We start from the raw sequence: 26,735 nt of genomic DNA, 5'->3' as shown, positions 1-26,735 counted from the left end.
TGTGTTCCATGAAAAATTGTTTTATGTGTTTCAGTATATTGATTCAATTGAGGACCTATTTTAACTATGCTCCATTCAACTTGCATTTGGATATATATAATTTCCTTATTATGATTAGAAAGTGAAAATGAAAAGCTTGTTTGATGTGCATGCATTAATATTTATTATTTAGTTGATAGCTCTTCATTTACCTTCTTATCCTATTTTTCTTTTCAATGATAGGTTGCAGATTATGATATGTGTTGTATTGAATTAAAATTAGTAAGTGTTTGCAAGGGGTCTTCTATTATCGAAAAGATTGTCTGACTTGATTTATTGTCTGGAAAACTTGAACATTCTGTTGCAACCATAATAATTGAAAATGTAATGTTAGGCCTATTGGCATTCTTAAAAAATGGTAGTGAAATGAAAACCATACAATTAAAATGATAGACTTATAGTGAGAAATTTTATAATGTTGTGTGATCTTGTTAAATCTTGTGCTCATGTATGAAATAGTTTGGTTATCAAACTCTCTTTCCCTTCTCTTTGCCTAGATTATAAGATTTTTAGAAATTCTACTAAAGGATGCATTGATTTAAATAGAATATTTATAAAACATGTGAAATTGTATTGTTGCATTTTGGCTTCATATTGAAAGATGAAAGTCTTTCACTTTGGAAAAGAAATTTGCATAGTTAGTAATGTGGTTATGAATGCTTAATGGAATTAGAGAAAGATATAGGACTGATGTTATTTCCTTACATGTAATTTTGAATTGTTAAGAAGAATTTCAATACTTGTATCTAGAATAAATTTTATTTAGTTATTCATATGGGAAGCATAATTAAAACCTTCCTTGAGTAGATGATAGTGTACTGAAAAGTACTCCCCATAAATGTGATGACATGATGTGGGGTGATGTTGAGGTGCACACTGCCATGCCATGTGGATGTGTGACTAGGCCGCACCACATGATGAGGTACTGCGATAGCTAGATGATTGTTCCTTCCTTCCTCATTGGTGGCTAGATGCTAATCACATAGTGATGTTATATGCAATTATGATATTTTTATTTATTTCCTTGTGGGCCAGCAATTTATTTTATTTTGACCTTGAAGGTTTAGCCATGATCTTGTGATCTTTTGCTTACTTGATTTGGTGTTGCAATTCCAGATTATTTTCTTTCCTTACTGTTGGAATTGATGATTATTATCTTTATTCTACTATAATTTGGTGGTTAAAATGGTTTATCCTTATTGTTTTCGTATGCTTGTCTTGTCTTTAAATGTGAATTCCTCTCCAAGAACATAGGAGACAGTCTTGGTTGAGTGTATAGGATGAAGTAGATGTAGGGAACCTTGAGAATGGGGGTATGTGAGGCTGTGAAATAGCTAGGATCCACTACCTACCTATGTGTGGTGAATATCTTTTGGAGGCTAACCATGTTACACAACAAGGGATGTTCACGAGGGTCTTGTATGGAAGGTACCACCGCTATGGTGTGCCCTAACACCATCAAGCCCTTGAGTGAGATATTGGATATTTATGATCATGTTATCTATTCTAAGATCAGGCATAGAGATGTTGATTATGCATAATATCTATGACGGAGCATTAGACATGCTCACATGTGGCCCTTTGAGTTGTGCATTCCACTTATGTGGATGGTTATTATGTGTAATCATGGAGTAAATTGTGTTATCTTGTCACTATGTTATGGGACATAGTCACTGGAAAGGTTTTTATATGTTGGCAAGTGAAAACAATTGTGCTCTACATGTTGCTCTTATTTCATGAAAGCTAAGTTGGTTGTAGAATTTAAAGTTTGAAGCTAGTTCTATGCGATAAAGTTTTATGAAAAAGGTGGATTGGTAAAGAAAATTGATCATGGTGGTGTTGGCATTATGTGAACTGGTATGAGGACATAATGATATTGTATGTTGTCATTGATGTCAATATGTGATATGATGTGAACCGGCATATGTGATATGTGAGAAGAGAGAACCGACATATGTGTGAACCAACATATATGCCAAAGTGAAGCGGTATATTTATTCAAGGTGAACCGGCATGTCAAGGTGAACCAACATGTAGTTATGGGAACCGACACATGGAAGCATTGTATGACTACCGATTGGTAGGTAGTTTCCACTTCAGGATTTCTGGTTGAAGTACCTCAAGCCTATGTGACTCAATCAGTGATCTTTGTGTGATGAGTTAGCAGTATAACGGAGAATAGATCATGTTGCCACGTAAGCCCTGTGCACGTGAAGGATCTTGCATGAAGAAGACTATCCCTATCCACCTTGAGAATGTGTGAAGTTTGTCAAATGGTGATAACGTGTGATGGGTTATCAGCCGCCATGAAATCGGTGGATAATGGATGATGGAGAATGTCTTGAGATCGATTCAAGATTGTTGTATTTAATGCAGTATGATTCAATGGTTAGGATTGAACCATTTGAATTGCTTAACCTAATAGGTTTAGGGTTTAGGGTTTTTGCTACCGACCTGTCTGTTTCCTATAAGGTCGATGTTGTGTTTCTTTCTAAAGTTGTTGGCAAAAGTTGTATGTGTGTATCCAAGGGAAGTGATACGTGATTCTTGCTAGACCAAAGGAGAGAAGAGATACCTACAAAGTGAATGTGTAGAAGGTGAAGAGGAGCCAAAATGGATCTGCATTAGCATTGAGTGTTGTTACCAAATCATTGTAATTCCTATTGATCTTTAACCACTTCAACAGTTGTGAAATCCCTTAACAGGGTAGCCTTAACCAACTTGATACAAATCCTTTAACAGGGTAACTCGAAGTTATTGAGTTCTGCGAAGCTATAGAGCTCTGGAGATCCTTTAGCTATTGAGTTCTTGAAATCCTCTAACAAGGTAACCCTAACCAGGTTTAACCCTTAACCAGGTATTATAGCCATCCCTTAACCGGGTGATCCCTAACAGGCTCGGTTCCTAGCAGAACCTATTGTAATGTCTTTAACCGGACAAGTCTCCTAATAGAGAGGACTTCTAAAGAGTTCAAAAAGCAACTTGTGGGTATTCATCCCCACCGTGGTTTTTCCCAGTTGGGTTTCCACGTGAAAAAAAATGTGTGTCATGTGTGATGCTTTTATCTTGTGATTCTTTGTTATTACCTGTTAAGCATATGATGGTTCTATGTTTTATGCCTGTCTATAAAACATATTGAACTAACTATTGTGAAGATCTGATGATAGTTTACCTATTCATGCATGAGGGTGTAATGGTACTATAGTATTGGGCTAAGAGGAAGGCTAATTGACTAACTGGTTTATGATTGTTTTAGTTGTTCTGGGTCTTACCGGTTGCACTCTGTTTCAACCAATGTCACTGCTTGCCAGTCATTTGGAGTATTTGTTGTCAAACTAGTTTTGGACTGTATTTTGTCTGTATTGATTCACCCCCTCCCTCTCAGTACCGGTTTGGTACTATTCATTCATCATTGATTTATCAGATGGCATGTTTTCTTGTCATATTGGTAGATGAGTATGGTAATTGTTGTTTACCCCTTTTTTTTAATGCTTTAATTTGGTGTGTCAAAATGAAGAAATTTTTTGTTTCTCTGCTATGATTATAGACAATTCCCAGAATAATATAAGAAATGTATAGATTTAGATGTATCTCGCCAATGGATAATGACATTCGTAGAGGATTTACCAATAATGTTTCAATTATTTGTGAAAAGACTCATATGTGCAAATTGATATTTGTTAAATGAGTTTCAGGGCTAATGCATGTTGCATGTTTTCCATCTAGCCTTACAACTTCTGGGAGTAAGTCGGAGCCTAGGGGGGGAGGATGTAGTGCCCCTACCCTAGTCAGCTTTGTAAAACCAGTTTGACCTTGGTTGACTTTTTTATGTGGCATTATTGGGTGGTTGATTTACCATTATGTAATGTTGTAGTCAGATATTATGATTATTGTGCATACCTGTTAATGTGCTTTCACATCGATTATTATGTAAGTTTAATTGTTCTCCTAATTCTTGTTATTTTCAAGATAACACTTTCATTAAATATATATATATATATGCTTGTGTGACTCATGGTTGCAAGAGATTGCAGGTATAGTACTGCCTAGGTGTGAGGTTCTTCTTCACTTGGATTCGCAGGTTTGAGTGTACCTCTTTGGTCCTTAGATTTTGGGTTAGGTGGTCATAAAAGCCTCATTTTACCCTAGTCATGCTCAAGTGAGCATTTCTAGTCGTCCGATGGTTTCCCTTTTTGTTTGGACTTGCGGGTCTTGTATCTAGTTGGCTTTCTTGGGTTGCGTGCTTTACGTGTGCTAAAATTGAGTATTTAATCCTAAATATTTAATTTGATTTAATGTGTGTTTACGCATTGTAATTAAAGAACTAAATTAAATAGGTTTCTTTTATGTGATTAATCATTAATAAAAAAGATCACTCTATTCATTTTTGTAGCAAGTTCAATTTAATGGTTAATTTTAAATAATGAATTTATTCAGTTTATGCATTTTGAAAGGAAAGATTTAAATTTATTCGAAATAGAAATAATTTAATCTCTTTGGCATTTTGGAATAGAAAGGTTTATTTCAACTATTTAAGAAAATCAATTTTAAACACAAAAGCAAGTTTAATATTTATATTTGATATAGTTTGAAAGAATGATTTTTCAGATTTTATTTTAAATGAAAAAGATTTTTTAATCCAAAAATAAATATTAGGTCAAACATTCCTCCATTTAACCTAGGTTTGAAAATATTTTTGGGGGATTATTTTTGGAGAGAATTTTTGAAAACATTTTTGGGGAAGGATTTTTAGAGGAGATTTGGGCATTTTGGGAAGGACGGATTTTTTAAGCTGCAGGTTGGGCTCTTCATTAGATCTTGCCAAGAATGAGAAATGAGGTAGGATTCTGGTGCATCTCTTTGATTTCTTGTTTTATTGAGTTTGTTTTTCTAAACAAAATTTTGGGGAATGGTTGTTCATCAGGAAATCTTGCTTAAAATCTCTAATGGGTGTTCTCTGATTTAAGTTTATATATGGGAATTTTTTTTTGGTATTTGGCAGTTTGGTGGAATCATTCTATGAGAAATGATCTTCTTTATGCCCAAATGTGATATCTGGCTAAGGAAATTGACTATTTTAGTTCTGGTTATTCTGGGAATTTTAATTATTTGATAACCATGGCCATTCTGGAAATTTGTTGGAAGTCTCTGTTTGAAACTGTAAATAATAAACAAGCTAGGTTTCTTCTTTTATTTGAAATGTTCTTATTAAATATAAAAAAAGGGGAAAATATGAAATTTATTTGGACGTTTAGGGTTTGGAGGGTGGAGGAGTCGAGGCTCAACTTGCGGCCCTCTCCCTTCCCCTCCTCCTCGCGGGTTCACAGCTTTGCCTGCAACAGCAGAGGGGCTATGACCACAAAGTGGGCATAGGGACCTATGATCATAGTGTGGCCGCAGGCACCTGCGACCACAGTGTGGCCACAGAAGCCTGCATCCACAAAGTGGCCGTAGGGACCTACAACAAAAATGTGGTCGTAGAAGCCTACGTCCATAAAGTGGCTACAGAGACCTGAGACCACAGTGCGGTCATACAAGCCTGTGTCCACATTGTGGCCGCAGGGGCTACAGAATGGGCTTCCACCACTCCCGTGATGGGAGGTGGGCCCCGTAGTTGATGTTTTCTTTTTATTTTATTTTATTAAAATATAAATAAATTTATTGTGGTATAAATTTTGGTTAATTATAAATTTTTAATATTTTTTTTTTATTTAAAATTTTTTTATACTATATTTTTTATATTTAATTATTAATTAAGTATATATTTTATTAATTAAGGATTAATATATATATATATATATTAATTAATAATTAATTTGTAAATTTAATATTAATTATTAATTAGTATATATTTTATTAATTGTGGATTAATACATATATATTAATTAATATTAAATTTGTATTTTGTTATATACATGCAAGGAAATATCATTAGATTTGGAAAATGATCATCAATTTAATTTCCTTTAAAATGTATGTTTCCATTTTTGGAAAGTATATATCTGTGTTGCAAAAGATGAAACTAGTTTATTGTTTTCGAACAAGTACGAGAATGATGTTTTATTTTGAAGAATAAATATCATATCTTAGTTGATTAATAAACGTTTGATTTTTATCATCATGTATTCCGCATATATATTATAATTATTATCAGGTGACTTTGGTTCGAAAAATCCTGATGAAGTATTTAAATTATTGTATGATGCAATTGAAATTTAGTGAGTTAGTAAACCATGAACGATTGTACCTAGATAAGGTAGACTAACCACAATCAAACTTAGATCCTTTACAAAACTAGGTCACTTGTTACGTGTAAACAATAGGAAAGAAGAATGTGTTTTCCAATCTATGCCTATGCATGTTTAATTTTCCATACTCACATTTTCTTAAGAAATGGTGAGTCCTTGATGGTGAATGTTGAATATTGTCGCATATTGATTTGGGTACCTATTTATGCCCTTGATCTCGAGTATTTACTCTTTTCATGTGTTGGTGTTGTATCCGGTCATGTCCTGTTATTTTTGCCCTTGTGAGAACCTGATATCTATGTTAGACCATGTGTTGCTTATGATGGGTTGCGAAGAAGTAGTTTCGCGGGTGCACCAGTTGATTTTTGTAATTGTTTCTTATTATGTCAATTGGATCTTTTTCCTAAGTCAGGGATCATTCTTGTATTTATTGACCGATGTGGTCGAATGTATTATTGGTTTAAGTATGCCTTGATGGAAGGATGTAAATGATGTGAACCTTATTTATTCTTCACCCTATTATTTTATTAGAGGGGTCTTGCAGTTGAGCAGACCCGGAGTTGTAGCCCACTAGGGGTGAACTCTGATATCATTTTGGTGTTATGTGGTATTTATGTTATTTTGTTTCCTCTCTAATTTAGCATGTATGGATGGTATTATGTTAAAATGTGTAATATGAATTAGATGAAGTTAATCGTAAATGTGTGTATGTAGCCATCTTATTAATGCTGTAATTTCGATCACGAAGAATGTAAATTCAAATAATTGGAATGTATTCATTTGTTGATAATGCAATTAAAGTATGCTTGGAAAGCATTCAATAGTTTATAATAAAATTAAAGTTTGTAATAAAATTAGATGCATAACTTATGTTTTAATGAAAGTTTGGGTGAAATCTATGGTTAAAATTTTAATGAATGAACTTATCATGTTATCTATGTCTTTAACCTTAATGGATGAACTTATCATGTTATCTATATCTTTAACCTTAATGGGTGAACTCATCATGTTATCTATATTTTAAACCCTAATGGATGAGCTCATCATGTTATCTATATTTTAAACCTTAATTGGTGAAATCATCATGTTATTTATAATTTTAATTTATCGAATGAATTATATCATTGTTTAAAGTAATAACTTGAAATTAAGTTAATCAACTTAATTGGGTTAATTAGCGTGGGTTGAGATAAGTGTTGAATCAAGTACTCACTCTATTCTTGAGTTCTAGTCTTATCCCTTCCGAGTTTCCTGGTGGGGCATTACATTTGGTATCAGAGCCCAAGTTGCAAACACTGGTATCTTTGGTGTCACTTGTGCACTTATTTTGTGTGAGGTGTATCAACCTTATGTTGTATGCTTGTCCTCCTTTTTGTATGCGTGTGATTGAGGCATAGGATCTTGAAGATATTAAGGACTTGTGTTCTGTTCTTTTTCTTTTTCTTTTAAGAAGACCTTAATAGTGGATAACGTGTGTGTTCACACCTTGTTTTCACCTTCTTGATGTTGGTGCTTTTGAGTGATTATATGTGCTCATTTACTTATTGATATCTTGGTCTATGATTACTCTTATTCTGAAAGAGAGACGTATGTACCTTCCTTATTGATTGTTGTACTCTTTTGACTAATCCATTGGGTTGGTTGGTGCTTGTCTTGAATCTGAAAGTATGAAATGTGCTTGTTCTAAGATTATGATCTAGCTTAATGTTGTTCTCTTGAAGGACTTGCATGGTAGATATTGAATGCTTATTTTGTAGCAAATTGAATGATTATCACCCTTCTTCTATTAGGAATCCCATAGATACTGAGAGGGGGGGTGAATCAGTATCTGAACGGTAATTAGAATTTCACAACTCAAAACATGCAGAACATATTATAATAGTGTACCAGTATGTAATGCCCCTACCCTAGTCGGACTTGTAAAACCCATTTGACCTTGGTTGACTTCCTATGTGGCATTCTTGAATAGTAGGTTAACCATGATGCAATGTGTAGTTTAGATAATATCAATAATCATGCATACCTATTATTGTGCTCTGACATCGATTCTTGTGTAGATGTAATTGTTTCCTAACTCTTGTGATAAATCTTGAGCTAACACCTTCATTGAATATGTATATGTATATGTATGCTTGCATGATTCATGGGTGCAGGAGATTGTAGGTACAACACCACCTAGGGTGAGGTTCATCTCCTTTGGGATTTGCAGGTTTGAGTAAACCTCCTCCATCCCCAGAATTCGGATTTGGGGGTCATAAAACTCTCGTCTTGCCTTACCCATGGTCAGGTGAGCATTGTGTGTGGTTAGTGGGGTTTTCTTTTCATTGGGTTGCGTGTCATGTGATTTGGTGGACTTCCTCAATTTGCATGCCTTGTACGGGTAAGTGGAGTTTGTTATCCTAAGTATTTAATTCAATTTAATGAAAAAATGTACGCATTAGTAATTTAGAAATTAAAAATAGGTAGCTTCTTTTATATGATAATCGTTAATTTAAAGAGATCGCTTTAATTATTATTGTAGCAAGCTTAAAGTATTTAACTTGGATTAATGTGCTCATTTATGCATTTGTAGTTGAGAAAATTAGAATAAATAGATCTCTTTCATGAGATTAGTCATTTATTAAAAAGGTCGCTTTATTATGTTATAGCGAGTTAGTTTAATAGTTAATTTTAATAATAATGAATTTAATGAGATATGCGTTTTAGAAAGGAAGGATTTAAAGTCATTTGGGAAATAGAAATAAATTTATCATTTTCGCATTTTGGAATAGAAAGGGTAAATTTTATTATTTAAAAGAAATTATCATTTTCTTTACTTGTAAAGTTGATATAGCATAAAGGATTGATTTTTGGAAATTTAAATTAATTTAAATACCTTACCCTTGTTAAATGGTTCAAAATATAAATGTTGGCTAAAGTAATATGGAGAAATTAAAATTAGAATTAAATAAGAAATAGAGGCATTTTAATTTTAATTAGAAAAGTGATAAGATGTATTGAATAGTGGAAAGGAATGATTTTCCATTCTCATTCTCTTTTATTTTAAAAATAAAAATGCCTAAATTCGAAATTGAAAATTAGGTCAAAAAGTGAGGTTTCTCATTTAACCTAGTTTTTGAAATATTTTTGGGGGTTCTTTCCTTGGGTCATCTTTTTGCAAAAAAAAAAAAATGGAGATGGGAAAAATTTTGGAAAAAGGGAGATTTGCTTTGAGTTGCAGGTGGAGCTCTTCATCAAAACTCTTCCCGGAATGCATTTGGAGGTAGGATTCCAATCTACCATTTTATTTATTTGTTGGATCAAAAAAATTGGTGTTTGAATGTTCTCCATGAAATGCTGGAAAAAGAAATGATAATGCCCATGAATGTTATTAAGATTTAGTTTTAGTTTTGAAAGCTTGGTTGTTCTTGGATTCAAGATTTGTCATGGCCTCTTGGACATTTTGAAAGGAGAAAATCTTCCCCATTCTTTGCTTAAACATTCTGGAAAAAGGAAAAAATAAAATAAAATAAGAATGGCTGTGACTGTGATAAATGGTCAACGGTTTTTTTAATGCTATTTTAGTTATTTTATTATGTGATGTTAAAAAATAAATAAAATTTGCTTAATTCGAAACTAGACTATAAAAAAAAAAAAATACATATTCAAAAAAAAGAGAAAATAAAAAAAATAAAAATTTAGGGTTTTGGGGGGGGAGCCGAAGCTCAACCCACCCCTCGCCTGCTGCACTGTTGTAGCCGCAGTCTACCTACGACCACAATGTGGGTCGCAGGGACCTGCGTCCACAACGTGGGCCATAGGGATCCCCGCATCCACACTGTGGGCCGCAGGGAGACCTGCGACCATGGTGTGGCTCGCGGGACCTGCGTCCACGCTGTGGGCCGCAGGGAACCTGCAACCACAATGTGGTTTCGCAGGACCTGCATCCACACTGTGGGCCGCAGGGACTTGCGTGTGGGTTCCACCCACTCCCGAGATGGGAGGTGGGGCCCATAGGTAGGGTTCCAAAATAAAAGAAGAAAATTGTTTTATGTTTTTTTAATATATTTTTTTTTAAAAACAAAAAATATATATATTATAATATTAGCACTTATAAAATAAAAAGAAGAAAAAAAGGGAAGAATGCCATGGGGCATAAATAAATTAAAAAAAAGGAGTTTATAATAAATTTGTAGAAGATCTATGTTATATAAATTTAGATTTTAGTTGCTAATATATATATATATATTAAATAATGGAGATTTCATACTTCTTTTCAATTTGTAGATTAATTATAATTTATTCATCTTGGATTATTAAATTTATATTAACGAACGTTTAAATTTGGCACCCATTTCTAATAGGAAAGGTAATCTTTGGTAAAGAGATCCAATAATGTCTTTATTTGAAGACCTTTGGAATATAACACTATTGTTAACGCTATGAAATATATTTTAATAAGATGTTGTTTTTTTTCCTTGAAATAAGTATTGTCTTTTGATTTGATTAATTAAGATCTTTCGGAAATTTTAGAAATGAAAACTAAAGTATAGGAGAGTATGAAAATATGAATCTAAATTATCTTCGTATATTTTGTTATTACTTCTTCGATATGCTAGTAGAATGAATGGAAGTTTGGTAACGTATCGATTTGGAAAGTTTGTAAGTTTAAGTTCTGTATTTTCTTTGCTAAAGTGATGGCAAACCTTGATGTATTTGTTTGGAACGTGTTGTTGAAAATGGGGCACCTATTAAGTCTTAGGTCTCTAAATAGAGTACTGTTGGGCAATGAACCTTGTACTTCCTTTTTAGCATGCTCAGTTGGTTATGCCTCTATGTGGAAATCAATTAGGATTTGTGGATCAAAGTGGTCTTTTGTATATTGGTTGTATTCGCCTAAGTGGCAAAAATGTAAAAGACATATTATTTATGTATTCCTAACTATATTAAATGCCAGAGGGGTCTTGCAGTTGAGCAGACCCAGAGATGTAGCCCTTTAGGGGTGAACTCCGAGATCATATCTATGTTATGCGATGTTTTAGCTTCCCTTGTTTCATGCTTTAAGTTATCATGTATGGCTGTTAACTTGTAAAAGTGTATGATGGGAAATTAACGAATTTAAATCAAAGTGCATAAAATTATTCATCTTGATAAATGTAGTAATCAGGTTCATAAAAGATTGTAATTAAGATTATGGAAAAGTATTTTGATAATGCTAATTAAAAGTAGTAATAGTGGAAAGAATCTTGCTAGGTTACCATCATTGGATTAACTTGTTATTAAGTATGTTAATTGAACGAATGTGAATGGGAAACAAAGTTAGAATTAATGTTGTAATTTCTAAGTTGAAAAACTAAAGGATGAACACCATATAGATATTTACTTTTTATCTTCTTAAATGAGTATCGCCATGTTAATCCTACTTCACTATATTTGATGAATTTTGATTGGTTATTTCATATTTTAATCTTAACAAATAATCTTATCAGGTTAATTTTATAAATGGATGAACTCAACTAGCCTTCCATAATTATAACCCAAATAAATGAATTTCTTTATGATTGTTAAAATTGAACTGAAAAGGGAAAGAACTTGTATAGTTGTTATATCTTAATCTTAGTAAATGTATATTTTCTTATTAACTTTATTTAACTAAAAGGAGTGACATGCAATAAGATAGTGATATTCTAATCCTAATGGAAGAATGTCACTATGAACTTATATTTTAATCCTGCAATAATGAATATCATCTTGCTAACTGTAATTTAATTTAAAGAATGAACTCTATGGCTACTTGCATTCTATCCCCCATAAGAGAATTACGACTCCTTAGTACGGTTATGCTTAAACTTTAATGAGGGAACCTCACTCTATTAATTGTAGTTTAATCATTAATGAATGAATCTCATCTTATTAGTCATACTCTTAATATTTAAGAAAGATATCAAATGTGGGTGGTTATCTTAAAACCAAATGAATGAACTTCGTAGATTAATCACATTAAACCTTAATGAAGGCCTCTTAAATAATTTAGGTGTTAATGTGCATTGAGTAGATAACCTCACGACGGTCTCCTAACCACCCAAAGTAAATGAATGCTTCCTAACAATTGCTAAGACATCAATTCATTGAATGTACATAGGACCATGTCGTATGCATTATCTCACAATTAAGTCATCCAGTTTATTGGGTCAATTGACGCAAGTTGACCTAGGTGTAAGGTGATGTAATCACGTTGGGAAACTCCTTAGGATCATTTAGCCTTCCGCTGTACTATCTAAGTTTTTTGTTAACTCTAAATTATCTTAATGTTGTGTCTAATTATTAACCCTCTTAATATTACTTTAAAAATAAAAATAAAAAAAATTCACACTCTATTTGAGTGTTTTTAACTTAAACCCTTAGGGGTTTCCTAGCGGGGCATTACACGGTATGCAAGAAATAATGTAATAAACAGAATTAAAAACATCCACATGTAAAGTACACCATGACACAAGGATTTAACAAGGAAACCCAATGTGGAAAAAAACCTCAGTGGGATTTGTGACCCACAATATCCACTTACTGGCCAATAGGAGAATATTACTTACAAGAGGGGCCTGCACATGCAGGAAGGCCAATTGTCTAGAGCTCACTGCTCAATGGGAAGTCTCATTGACTTACAATGTGGATTATACAAATCCAATATCTTGTACTGCTTTACAATAGCATCTGTAATGCCTGATCTAGTACCAGTTTCTGCTCTGTTCTTTACATAAAACCTTTAACCTATACTTTGCATAATAGGTTTGCCTAATATCTTCTTTTTCTTCGCTTTCATTACTTACAAAATGTCTACAATGATCTCTCTTATATATAAGAGTTATTTTACAACTTGCCAAGTTAGCTTACAAAGTTTTTACAATAATAAACAAAATATAATATAACAAAAATCCTATCGGCCTCTATGCCAGTATGCTTCCTTTCTCTGTGCCGGTGCTAGTGGTCTGAGTGCTGGTGTAGAGTGTAATCTGTTGATGCTGGTGAAATATCTTGCCTATGTAATTCCTTGTTGGTGTAATGCTTTGCTGGTGTCATAGGATTGTAAGGTTGCCATCAATGACAAAACATTCAATCACATACAATGTCTCATTGGAGTGTGCATATGCCAACAATCTCCCCCTTTCGCATTGATGGCAACACTCATGAGAAATTTCAAAAGTGTATCCAAAATTGTTAAGTCCAAAAAATGTTACCAAAAATGTGTGCTCCCCCTGAGCATATGATTCATGTGATATTGAATTTTCTCATACCACTACTCCCCCTTTGGCATCAATGACAAAGGTTGTCAAGATGTCAGTAAAGTTTATAGTTTCAACCTTGTAATTGGGTAGTTACAATTTTAAATAGATCCGCCAAAATCAAGTTTATAATCTCCATAAACTTTTTACTGTCTCTTATTGTTGTCTCTATTCTTTTAACTATACCGGTGAGGTGCTGGTGTCTAGTATAGAATACTGACCAGTTGGCTTCAGCAATTAAATCATCAATTTCTTTAGGTGAGTTCACTGGGTACATAGCAAGTAGCTTTTCTATCTTGATTTTCTTGTCAAGTTCTATTACTGCTTGTCTCCTTGCTTCTAGTCTTTGGAATGGTTCATCTAGTACTTCATCTACAACTTCCATCAAAAATTTCTTATGCATGTCCATATGCAATATAACACTATTTTCTACTTGTTCTTTTTCATCTGCAGTCAGAATGTCATACAATTTCTTTATATTCTTCAGTTTCCCTTCCTTTGTAATTTCATTCACTAGTATGTCAAGAGGAGCCATGTTTTGTTTTGTTCTCTTCTTCTTTTTTGGGTGTCAATTTCTTCTTTGGTGTAGTCTTTTTAACCAGAGATCTCACTGCTTGTTGTTTCTATCTTGTCCTCCTAGGTGAGGGTGTGGTTTCCAATGAGGGATCTCTTTTCCTTACAACTCTTTTGAAAGTTGTAGGCATGTCACTTTCCAAAGAAGTGCCTACCGGTGATAGATGAGTCTCAGGCTGTAGAGTTCCTAGCTCATCCTTAGTGATACCAGTTTGCTTTAGCACATCTTCTTTAATAGCCTTTGCTTGTCTAGAGACTCTTCTCACAACTGCCTCAACCTTTTTCACTCTCTTCTTAGATTGTATTTATTTTTCTATAGTCTCAGCACTACCAAATACTTCTTCCTTTGGTTCGTTTGGTGCTTCCAGAAGTGCTTTAGCATAAGTCTCAATTATATGATCATCTGTCTCATAGCCCATCTCTGTTACCCATATTGTTCTTGGGATGACTGCTTCCATCCAGCTTTCATCCTTTTTTATTACAAAACATATTCCATCCTTGTACTTGTCAACAATATTTTGTGATAATCTGATTCTCTTCTTCATTTTGGCCTTAAGTGCCTGAAAGTAATCATGGATGTTGTTTTCCTTATCTTCTCCCATATTGTTGAATAGTTCTATTAGTTGTTTACCTACTAGTATATCAAATCCAAGTTCTTTGTAGCCTATACTAGGAACTTGTTTGGTTATATGTAGCATCAAACATACTAGCAGATTTCCAAACCTAAAAGTTCCTTTCTTATCCTTCTTAATCTTGCCTAGGTTGTCAATTAACTCATCCTTCAACCACTCACATATATCAACCTTTACATTATCTATGATCATGTCATAAGCACTCTTAATGCATAAACTTGAAACTAAATTGATTCTATTTGCATAAGTTGCCTTATACCCTAATATCATCCTGATAGACCTTACATTGATGTCGGTTACATCACTGACTCTTAAGGACCTTTTATCAGATGTAGCACTAGTTAGCTTAGTAACTAGGTCATTTGAGACCTTCTTGGTTTTATCTGGCCTTGTACCAGTGGTCGGTAACCCTGTGACAACTTTCACAGCCTCCTTGGTGATTTTGTGAATTGCATCTAACCAGAAAAATTCACCATGAACCCTGCTTAAGACTATCCTAATCACATCCTTGGGAAATTCAGGAATGCAGAGGATTTTAGTAAATCCTAGGGTTTCAATGATTTTATGTTCCAGTTTCACATTTCTGAAATTGTCACATATGACAGTTTTATATATAGTTTTGATCTCTTCATCTCCCAATTCCTCTATGTTGCAGTGAATGTAAATTCTGGGGTCTTCAGCATAAACAACTCCTTTTGGTATTTGTGAGAAAGCACCTATATTGTCATCTTTCTTTGCTACTTTGGGAACTAGTTGAAATACAAGCCTAGGGAATTTTATGACCTTGACTACAGTAGTGTTTGCTATATATTCAAGTGCAGAGGTGGATGCCATGATGATAAATACCTTTATTCTGTCTTAGATGGATTGATTGCTTGAAGTGCTTTGCCTCTTTGCTTGAAATTCCTTAGCTCTGCAAATTTCATGCTCTATGAATGTTTGAAATCACAGTGAAATGAAATGAAGCCAGAACCACAAATTTATAGTGTTAATTTACCATCTACCACATTTAATGCATGCCGGTTAAGTATTCACTTAACATTGTCTACCGGTAATGAATTAATTTCCAACTTCTCATCTCTAACCAAGGGAATAATAGAACATGTGTCATTAGATTGCCAAACCCTTAAGGAAACATTCTTCAATTTGATGAAGAACTTCCTACTGGTGGAGCATCACTCTGTCTTGCCAGTGAAGCATCACTCTGTCCTACCGGTGAAGCATTGATTGGTTCTACCGGTGGAGGAGTATTCGCAACATTTAGATCATCTTTTCTAATCCATTGTTTTGAGAATTCTTGCTTAACCTCTTCAACTTTTTCTTTACCTTTCAAGCTAGAACTTTTGTTGTCTATCGGTGATCCTTTACATCTACAAAATTTTGCAATATGCCCAATCTTGTTACATGCATAACAAGTCACATTATTCTTCTGAATAGCTTTCCCATAACCTATGCCGGTTTGTGTTCTGCATTGATTAGATAAATGTCCAAATATTCCAAAAACATAACATCTCACATTCATTCTGCAATTTTCAGAATTGTGACCAACTTTGTTGCATTTTGAACATTGACTGGTGGGTGTGTTGATATTCTGATAATTCCTAAATCTACATTCATCTTCTCTATGACCATACTTATTATAGTTAAAGCATTTTCCATTGAATTTATAAGCATTAGGTTACCTTACCGGTTTGTTGTGATCCTATGTGTTTGCAGTACCAGAGCTTTCACCAACTTCAAAGCCAATTCCAGAAGTGTCACTTTTAGGTTTTTGATTCTTCATCAAGTTACCAAGTTCCTCTGAGCTTTTCTTGAATTTTCCTTTATGTTGATTTGCAGTTTCTAGTTCTCTTTCTAAGACTTCTTTCTGCCTCATTAGTTCATTGGAGTCATTCTGAGTGTGCATTAGATCTATCTTTAATTAATCATTTTCATAGCTAAGCCTTGTGTTCTCATTTGCTGCATCACTTAGTCTTCTGGTTAATTCTTCTTCATTCTTCTTCCTATCTTCAATCTCTTTACAAAATCTCATAGTCATATCCTGCATCTCATTCTTTGTAGTTATGTTCTCTAGTTTCAGCTTACTTAACATATCATTAAGTGATTCATTTTCATCATTCTCATTTTGCATTTTTTCACAAAGATGTCTTCTCTTATTTCTAGCAATAGTAAGATTCTCTTGAAGTGCCTAAATGATATCCTGAGCTGCCTTTAGATCATCTTCTAGTTTGATATTTTTTAATTTTTTTGTATCATAGTCTGAGAGAGCTCCTTCAAGTTGCTTCATCAGATTTTCCATATTTATCGGTGTCAAGATCTTCCTCAAGTTGTTAGGCTTCTGAAAATAGAGGACTAGGCTCTGATACCAATTGTTAAGAATCTCACAGATACTGAGAGGCGGGGGGGGGGGGGGGGTGAATCAGTATCTGATTGGTAATTAGAATTTCTCAACTTAAAACATGCAAAATATATCATAACAGTGTACTGGTATGCAAGAAACAATGTAATAAATAGAATTAAAAATATCCACATGAAAAGCACACCATGACACAAGGATTTAACGAGGAAACCTGGTGTGGGAAAAACCTCAGTGGGATTTGTGACCCACAATATCCACTTACTAGCCAATAAGAGAATATTACTTACAAGAGGGGCCTGCACATGTAGGAAGGCCAATTGCCTAGAGCTCACTGCTCAATGGGAAGTCTCACTGACTTACAATGTGGATTATACAAATCCAATATCTTGTACTACTTTACAATAACATCTGTAATGCTTGATCTAGTACCGGTTTCTGCTCTGTTCTTTACATAAAACCTTTAACCTATATTTCGCATAATAGGTCTACCTAATATCTTCTTTTTCTTCGCTTCCATTACTTACAAAATGTCTACAATGATCTCTCTTATATATAAGAGTCATTTTACAACTTGCCAAGTCGGCTTACAAAGTTTTTACAATAATAAACAAAATATAATATAACAAAAATCCTATTGGCCTCTGTGTCGATATGCTTCCTTTCTCTATGCCAGTGTTGGTGGTCTGAGTGTTGGTGTAGAGTGTGATATGTTGATGCCGGTGAACTATCTTGCCGATGTAATGCCTTGCCGGTGTAATGCTTTGCCAGTGTCATAGGATTGTAGGGTTGCCATCAATGACAAAACCTTCAATCACATACAATGTCTCATTGGAGTGTGCATATGCCAACATCCTCCTCTTTCTCTCTAGAAATTAAAATGTTTGTGATACGTGTATATATCTCTTATGTGAGTTATCTTTTTGCAAGAGAAAGGTTGAAACTTCTTGAACCCTTATGTGAGCCTTATGACACTTCTGTGTTTACATAAAAGAATTCTCCATGTGTATTGTAGGAGTAACATAATTAAATTCTATCTTAAGTAATGTGCATTAATGTGTGAATAGTTGTTATGTGAAACTGTCTTGTATGTAACAGATGTATAAAAAGGGAGGATGTTATAGTGGCTAAGAGAGTGTGTTAATGTGTTCCATGAAATATTGTTTTATGTGTTTTAGTATACCAATTCAATTGAGGACCTATTTTAACAATGCTCCATTGAACTTGCTTTTGGATAAATGTAATTGTCTTATTATGATTAGAAAGTGGAAATGAAAAGCTTGTTTGATGTGCATACATTAATATGTATTATTTAGTTGATAGCTCCTCATTTACCTTCTTATCATATTCTGATTTTCAATGATAGGCTGCAAATTATGATATATCTTGTATTGAATTAAAAGTAGCAAGTGTTCGCAAGGGGTCTTGTATGATCGAAAAGATTGTTTGACTTGATTTCTTGTCTGGAAAACTAGAACATTTAGTTACAACCATAATAATTGAAAATGTCATGTTAGGCCTATTGGAATTCTTCAAAAACGGTGGTGAAATGAAAACCGTGCAATTAAAATGATAGACTTATAGTGAGAAATTTTATAATGTTGTGTGATCTTGTTAAATCTTGTGCTTATGTATGAAATAGTTTGGTTATCAAACTCTCTTTCCCTTCTCTTTGCCTAGATTAAAAGATTTTTAGAAATTATACTAAAGGATGCATTGATTTAAATAGAATGTTTATAAAACATGTGAAATTGTATTGTTGCATTTTGGCTTCATATTGAAAGATGAAAGTCTTTTTGCTTTGGAAAAGAAATTTGCAAAGTTAGTAATGTGGTTATGAATGCTTAGTAAAATCAGAGAAGCATATAGGAATGATGTTATTTCCTTACATGTAATTTTGAATTGTTAAGAAGAATTTCAATACCTGTATCTAGAATAAATTTTATTCAGTTATTCATGTGGGAAGCATAATTAAAACCTTCCTTGAGTAGATTATAGTTTACTAAAAAGTACTGCTGGTAAATGTGGCTAAACTAGTACTCGTGCTTTCGTTGTGTATTGTAAGAAACCTGTGCTTGCTATATGTGCCCATGGGATGGTGAAATAATCAACCATGGAGAAAATGTTTACTTATGGGTATGGGAATACCATACTATTTATGTGTTGTTGCATGTTTATTACCTTACTGAGTTCCAACCCACGGGTTGTTGATAAGTCAGTATGTGAAGGGGTAGTATTAGAAGTCACCATTTCTTGAATAGTATGGATCGCCATATGAGTAATGTCAGTGCGAAGCGACTTTAGCTTCTCTATTTCAAGGAAATATATAGTTATATAATGAAACTGTATTAAAGGTGTACTCAATACTTTCCCTTTTGATGAACCAATTTATATGGTTTATGTGTGCTAGCCTATTTCTCTGAGCATATTGATGGTAGTTCTTCAGCATATTGATGGTGCATCTTGGAGGATCTTTTGCCTTGTCTTTGTGAAAGGTATGTTATTTCCACATGAGCTACCAATTGGCAAGCTTTGGTAGACATGTGGGTGGACCTTAGCCATGTATACCTCTGGCTTACGGTGAGTACCCTAAGAGGTACTTCCCTATGTGGGGTGTGACTTGCACGTGCCCTTTTTTGTGAGGTACATTGCCATGTGGGATACGTCCATTGCGTGCCTTATCCACTTGGAGTATTTCCATGCCATGTTGAGACACAATGCGGGATGTAGTAGACATTGCCATGTGGCCTACTGACTGGTTTAGGGTAGAGCCATGTCACATGACGATGTGATGCGGGGTGATGTCGAGGTGCACACTGCCATGCCATGTAGATGTGTGACTAGGCCGCACCACATGATGAGCTACTATGATAGCTAGACAATTGTTCCTCCCTTCCTCATTGGTGGCTAGACGCTAGTCACATAGTGATGTTATGTGCAATTGTGATATTTTTATTTATTTCCTTGTGGGCCAGTAATTTATTTTATTTTGACCTTGAAGGTTTAGCCACGATCTTGTGATCTTTTGCTTACTTGATTTAGTGTTTCAATTCTAGATTATTTTCTTGCCTTACCATTGGAATTGATGATTATTATTTTTATTCTTCTATACTTTGGTGGCTAAACTGGTTTATTCTTATTGTTTTTGTATGCTGGTCTTGTATTGAAATGTTAATTCCTCTCCAAGAATGTTGGAAATGGTCTTGGTTGAGTGTATACGAGGAAATAGAGGTAGGGAACCTTGAGGATGGGGGTATATGAGGTTGTAAAATAGCTAGGATCCACTACCTACCTATGTGTGGTGACTATCTCTTGGAGACTAACTAGCTTACACAACAAGGGATGTTCACAAGGGTCTTTTATGGAAGGTAGCACCGCTATAGTGTGCCCTAGCACCATTAAGACCTTGAGTGAGATGTTGGATATATATGATCATGTTATTCATTCTGAGATTAGGCATAGAGATGTTGATTATGCATATTATCTATGACCAAGCATTAGACATGCTCACATGTGGCCCTTTGAGTTGTGCATTTCCGTTATGTGGATGGTTATTATGTGTAATCATGGAGTAAATTGTGTTATCTTGTCACTATGTTATGGGACATAGTCATTGGAAAGGTTTTTATATGCTGGCAAGTGTAAACAATTGTGTTCTACATGTTGCTCTTATTTCATGAAAGCTAACTTGTTTGTAGAATTTAAAATTTGAAGCTAATTCAATGCGATAAAGTTTTATGAAAAAGGTCGATTGGTAAAGAAAATTGATCATGATGGCATGTTTTCTTGTCATATTGGTAGATGAGTATGATAATTGTTGTTTACCTCTTCTTTTTTATTCTTTAATTTGGTGTGCCGAAATGAAGAAATTTTTTGTTTCTCTACTATGATTATAGATAATTCCCAGAATAGTATAAGAAATGTATAGATTTAGATGTATCTCACTAATGGATAATGACATTCATAGAGGATTTAGCAATAATGTTTCAATTATTTGTGGAAAGATTCATATGTGAAAATTGATATTTGTTAAATGAGTTTCAGGGCTAATGCGTGCTGCATGTTTTCCATCTAGCCTTACAACTTCCAGGAGTAAGTCAGAGCCTAGGGGGGAGGATGTATTTCCCCTACCCTAGTCAGCTTTGTAAAACTGGTTTGACCTTGGTTGACATTTTTATGTGGCATTCTTAGGTGGTTGATTTACCATTATGTAATGTTGTAGTCAGATATTATGATTATTGTGCATACCTGTTAATGTGCTTTCGCATTGATTCTTATGTAACTTTAATTTTTCTCCTGATTCTTGTTATTTTTGAGCTAACACTTTCATTATATATATATATATATATATATATATATGCTTGTGTCTCATGGTTGCAAGAGATTGCATGTATAGTAGTGCCTAGGTGCGAGGTTCGTCTTCACCTAGATTCACAGGTTTGAGTGTACCTCTTTGGTCCTTAGAGTTTGGGTTAGGTGGTCATAAAAGCCTTATTTAATGCTAGTCGTGCTCAAGTGAGCATCGTCAGTCATTTGTTGGTTTACCTTTTTTTTTGGGCTTGCAGGTCGTGTATCTGGTTGGCTTTCTTGGGTTGCGTGCTTTGCATGTGTTAAAATTGAATGTTTAATCCTAAGTATTTAATTTGATTTAATTTGTGTTTACGCATTCTAATTAAGGAACTAAATTAAATAGGTTTCTTTTATGTGATTAATCATTAATTAAAAAGATCGCTCTATTCATGTTTGTAGCAAGTCCAATTTAATGGTTAATTTTAAATAATGAATTTGTTCAGTTTATGCAGTTTGAAAGGAAAGATTTAAATTTATTCAAAATAGAAACAATTTAATCTCTTTGGCATTTTGGAATAGAAAGGTTAATTTCAACTATTTAAGAAAATCAATTTTAATTACAAAAGCAAGTTTAATATATATATATTTGATATAGTTTGAAAGAATGATTTTTGTGATTTTATTTTAAATGAAAAATATTTTTAAATCCAAAAATAAATATTAGGTCAAACATTCCTCCATTTAACTTGGGTTTGAAAATATTTTTTGGGGATTATTTTTGGAGAGCATTTTTGAAAACATTTTTGGGGAAGGATTTTTGGAGGAGATTTGGGAATTTTGGGAAGGAAGGATTTCTTGAGCTACAGGTTGGGCTCTTCATCATATCTTGCCAAGAATGCGAAACGAGGTAGGATTCTGGTGTATCTCTTCGATTTCTTGTTTTATTGAGTTTGTTTTTCTAAAACCAAATATTGGGGAATGGTTGTTCATGATGAAATATTGCTTAAAATCTCCAATGGGTGTTCTTTGATTTAAGTTTATATATGGGAATACGTTTTGGGATTTGGGAGTTTGGTGGAATAGTTGTATGAGAAATGATCTTCGTTATGCCCAAATGTGATATCTGGTTGAGGAAATTTTGACTGTTTTAGTTCAGGTTATTCTGGAAATTTTAATTATTTGATAACCATGGCCATTCTGGAAATTTGTTGGAAGTCTCTATTTGAAACTGTAAATAATAACAAGCTAGGTTTCTTCTTTTTTTTGAAAATTTCTTATTAAATATATATAAAAAAGGGGAAAATATGAAATTTATTTGGGCATTTAGGGTTTGGAGGGTGGAGGAGCCGAGGCTCAACTCGTGCCCCCCTCCCTTCCCCTCCTCCCTGCGGGTTCGTAGCCTTGCCTACGACCACAGAGGGCCTGCGACCACAAAGTGGCCACAATGACCTGCGACCACAGTGTGGCCACAGGGGCTACGAAATGGGTTTCCACCACTCCCGTGATGGGAGGTGGGCCCTGCAATTGATGTTTTCTTTTTATTTATTTATTTTTTTAATTAAAATATAAATAAATGTATCGTGGTATAGATTTTGGTTAATTAAAACCTTTTAATATTTTTTTTATTTAAAAAGTTTTAATAGTATATTTTTTATTATTAATTATTAATTAAGTATATATTTTATTAATTATGGATTAATATATATATATATATATTAATTAATAATTAATTTGTAAATTTAATATTAATTATTAATTAGTATATATTTTATTAATTATGGATTAATACATATATTAATTAATATTAAATTTGTATTTTGTTATATACATGCAAGGACGTATCATTAGATTTGGAAAATGATCATCAATTTTATTTCCTTTAAAATGTATGTTTCCATTTTTGGAAAGTGTATATTTGTGTTGCAAAAGATGAAATTAGTTTATTGTTTTTGAACAAGTACGAGAATGATGCTTTATTTTGAAGAATAAATATCATATCTTAGTTGATTAATGAATGTTTGATTTTTATCATCGTGTATTCTGCATATATATTATAATTATTATCATGTGATTTTGGTTCGAAAACTCCCGATGAAGTATTTAAATTATTGTATGATGCAATTGAACTTTAGTGAGTTAGTAAACCATGAATGACTGTACTTAGATAAGGTAGACGAACCGCAATCAAACTTAGATCCTTTAGAAAACTAGGTCGATTGTTACGTGTAAACAATAGGAAAGAAGAATGTCTTTTCCAATCTATGCCTATGCATGTTTAATTTTCTACACTCGCATTTTCTTAAGAAATGGCAAGTCCTTGATGGTGAATGTTGAATATTGTCGCATGTTGATTTGGGTACCTGTTTATGCCCTTGATCTTGAGTATTTACTCTTTTCATGTGTTGGTGTTGTATCAGGTCATGTTTGTTGTTTTTGCCCTTGTGAGAACTTGATGTCTTTGTTAGACCATGGGTTTCTTATGATGGGTTGCAAAGACTTAGTTTCGCGGATGCACCCATTGATTTTTGTAATTGTTTCTTATTATGTCAGTTGGATCTTTTTCCTAAGTCAGGGATCATTCTTGTATTTATTGATCGATGTGGTCATATGTATTATTGGTTTAAGTACACCTTGATGGCAGGATGTAAATGATGTGAACCTTATGTATTCTTCACCCTATTATTTTATCAGAGGGATCTTGCAGTTGAGCAGACCCAAAGATGTAGCCCACTAGGGGTGAACTCCGATATCATTTCAGTGTTATGTGGTGTTTATGTTATTTTGTTTCCTATCTAATTTATCATGTATGGATGGCATTATGTTAAAATGTGTAATATAAATTAGATGAAGTTAATCGTAAATACATATATGTAGTCATCTTATTAATGTGGTAATTTGGATCACGAAGAATGTAAATTCAAATAATTGGAATGTATTCATTGGTTGATAATGCAATTAAAGTATGCTTGGAAATCATTCGATAGTTTATAATGAAATTAGATGCATGACTTATGTTTTAATGAAAGTTTGGGCAAAATGTATGGTTAAAATTTTAATGGATGAACTAATCATGTTATCTCTATCTTTAACCTTAATGAATGAACTTATCATGTTATCTATATCTTTAACCTCAATGGGTGAACTCATCATGTTATCTATATTTTAAACCATAATGGATGAACTCGTCATGTTATCTATATTTTTAACCTTAATGGGTGAAATCATCATGTTATCTATAATTTTAATTTACTAAATGAGTTAAATCCTTGTTTAAAGTAATAACTTGAAATTAAGTTAATCAACTTAATCGGGTTAATTAGCTTGGGTTGAGTTAAGTTTTGAATCAAGTACGCACGTTGGGAAACCCTTTAGGTGTTAGTTATGTCTTCCGCTATGTTATCTGATCTTATGAAAACTCATTGTATCATCATGTTGTGTTTTATAAACTCTTAAAAAAATAAAAAATATTTGCACTCTATTCTTGAATTTTAGCCTTATCCCTTTGGGGTTTCCTGGCGGGGCATTACGGTTATGAGCTTGTGAAATATGTCCCTTGTTATTTTGAGTCAATTCTCATAAATGTTGTCTAAGAATATGTTGAATTTCATCTTTCAATGCAAGTTTATCTAGATTTGTCCCTATTTTAGATTATTTCAAAACATCACAAGATGTGATTGGCGACTTTGAGATCTATGCACTAGTGTGCATTATTTGAGGAAGAACCAAATAATTTGCAGTAAAGATGAAGCAAATTTGATCTCTTATGATGAAGTACCCTGACAAGTTGAGGATGTAATCCATATGATGCCAAATAATGATAAGGAGGTGTTGCAGTGCTGGTTTTGGAATAATTTTGAAATATGAAGAATTTCCATCAATTTCAAAACATTTGTCCTTTGTAAAGATGTAGAAAATCTACAAAATAACCTAATGAAGATGTGAAGATAGCTTCAGATCTACCAATATTTCAAACCAGAGAGCTAATTTGTAGCCACTACAACATTTCCGGGTATTTTGGTTTTCATGAGTCAAATATATATTCATGAAAATCATGTGTATAAAATGTTTCCCTATTAAGTGAGTAAAGCACTAAGAAAGGGAATAGTAGTGGTTGTTTTACATACTTCTATGATACAATTTTCAGATTTTGTATTAAGTTGGATGAAGTATATTTTGAGCTATGCATTGTAATATTTTAGAATTGTGATAAGGGAAAGAAATAGGGAAATGAATGAGAATATGTATTATGTTCTTGTACTTCCTTATGAAATGTCAAATATAAATGTGCAAAGTATGCAACCTCTATCAAATCACAAAAAAACTTTCTCTGTGGAAAGATATAAGCCATTAAGCTTTAATGGTATCCAAGGTTTCCCAAACCCCATTCCTATTAAAGTTAGGGGACATCTACCAATATTCAATGGGAAAAGATCAGAATCAACACGTCAACATCTGCAAGAAGATGTCAGGAAGATGTCTTCATGAAGCTTTTTGTTTAATCTTCAAAGGAAAATGCTAGAGATTGGTTTTCTTATTTGTCAGCATGTTCTGTCTCTTCATGGGATGAACTAAAGGAAGCCTTCATGGAACAATTTGGTGAGAGAATTGGTCCAAGTTCAGTTATGAAAAGATTCATGGGTATTCAAAAGGAAGGGGATGAGCTACTTCTTGTTTTTAATCTTAGATTTGCTAGAACATTGGATGCCATTCCTAGCCATTATAAGTCAAATGATGCAGTGTGTTTGGTTGTTTACCTGGCTACATTTGATGAGGAAGCGAGTTATTTGTTGAGAGACAAGGATCCGAAAACCTTGCATCAAGCTTATAGGATAGCAATGGACATTGAAAACAACCTAAAATATGGAATCCCTAAGGGTTATTTATCTGCAAGGGTATTCTATCCCAAGACATTAGATATTGAAGAAAGGTATGAGCTAAAAGATGAAGATCAATGTCAATGCATCTACATCCTTGTTAATCACATTAACCCTATTATGACCAATGATTTGAATAAAAATGTGAGTGAAGAGAACTTGTCCTAAACAATGGTTATTCCTCGTGATATTGAAGAGAAGGTTGATGAGAAATTATATGACATAACTGATATAGAAATGGAGGTAATTTCAGTCACTGTACCATGTGATAGTATCATTAGTGTTTCCATTAAGAAGAGCACACAAAAGGTCCTTATGTAGTCTTATGGTTCAGATGAATCTACTAGCTGGTATGAAGAAGAATTGAAAAGTTACATATCTAATGAAAATAGTGTTGATGTGCAAGATTTTGATGAAATTGATTCATTCTCATATGAATCAATTATGTGTGATGATGAGAACTT

The sequence above is a fragment of the Cryptomeria japonica genome, chromosome 10, assembly GCF_030272615.1.
Source record: "Cryptomeria japonica chromosome 10, Sugi_1.0, whole genome shotgun sequence".
NCBI lineage: Eukaryota > Viridiplantae > Streptophyta > Pinopsida > Cupressales > Cupressaceae > Cryptomeria > Cryptomeria japonica.
The sequence above is the reverse complement of the archived record's forward strand: the minus strand, read 5'-3'. Positions refer to the sequence as shown.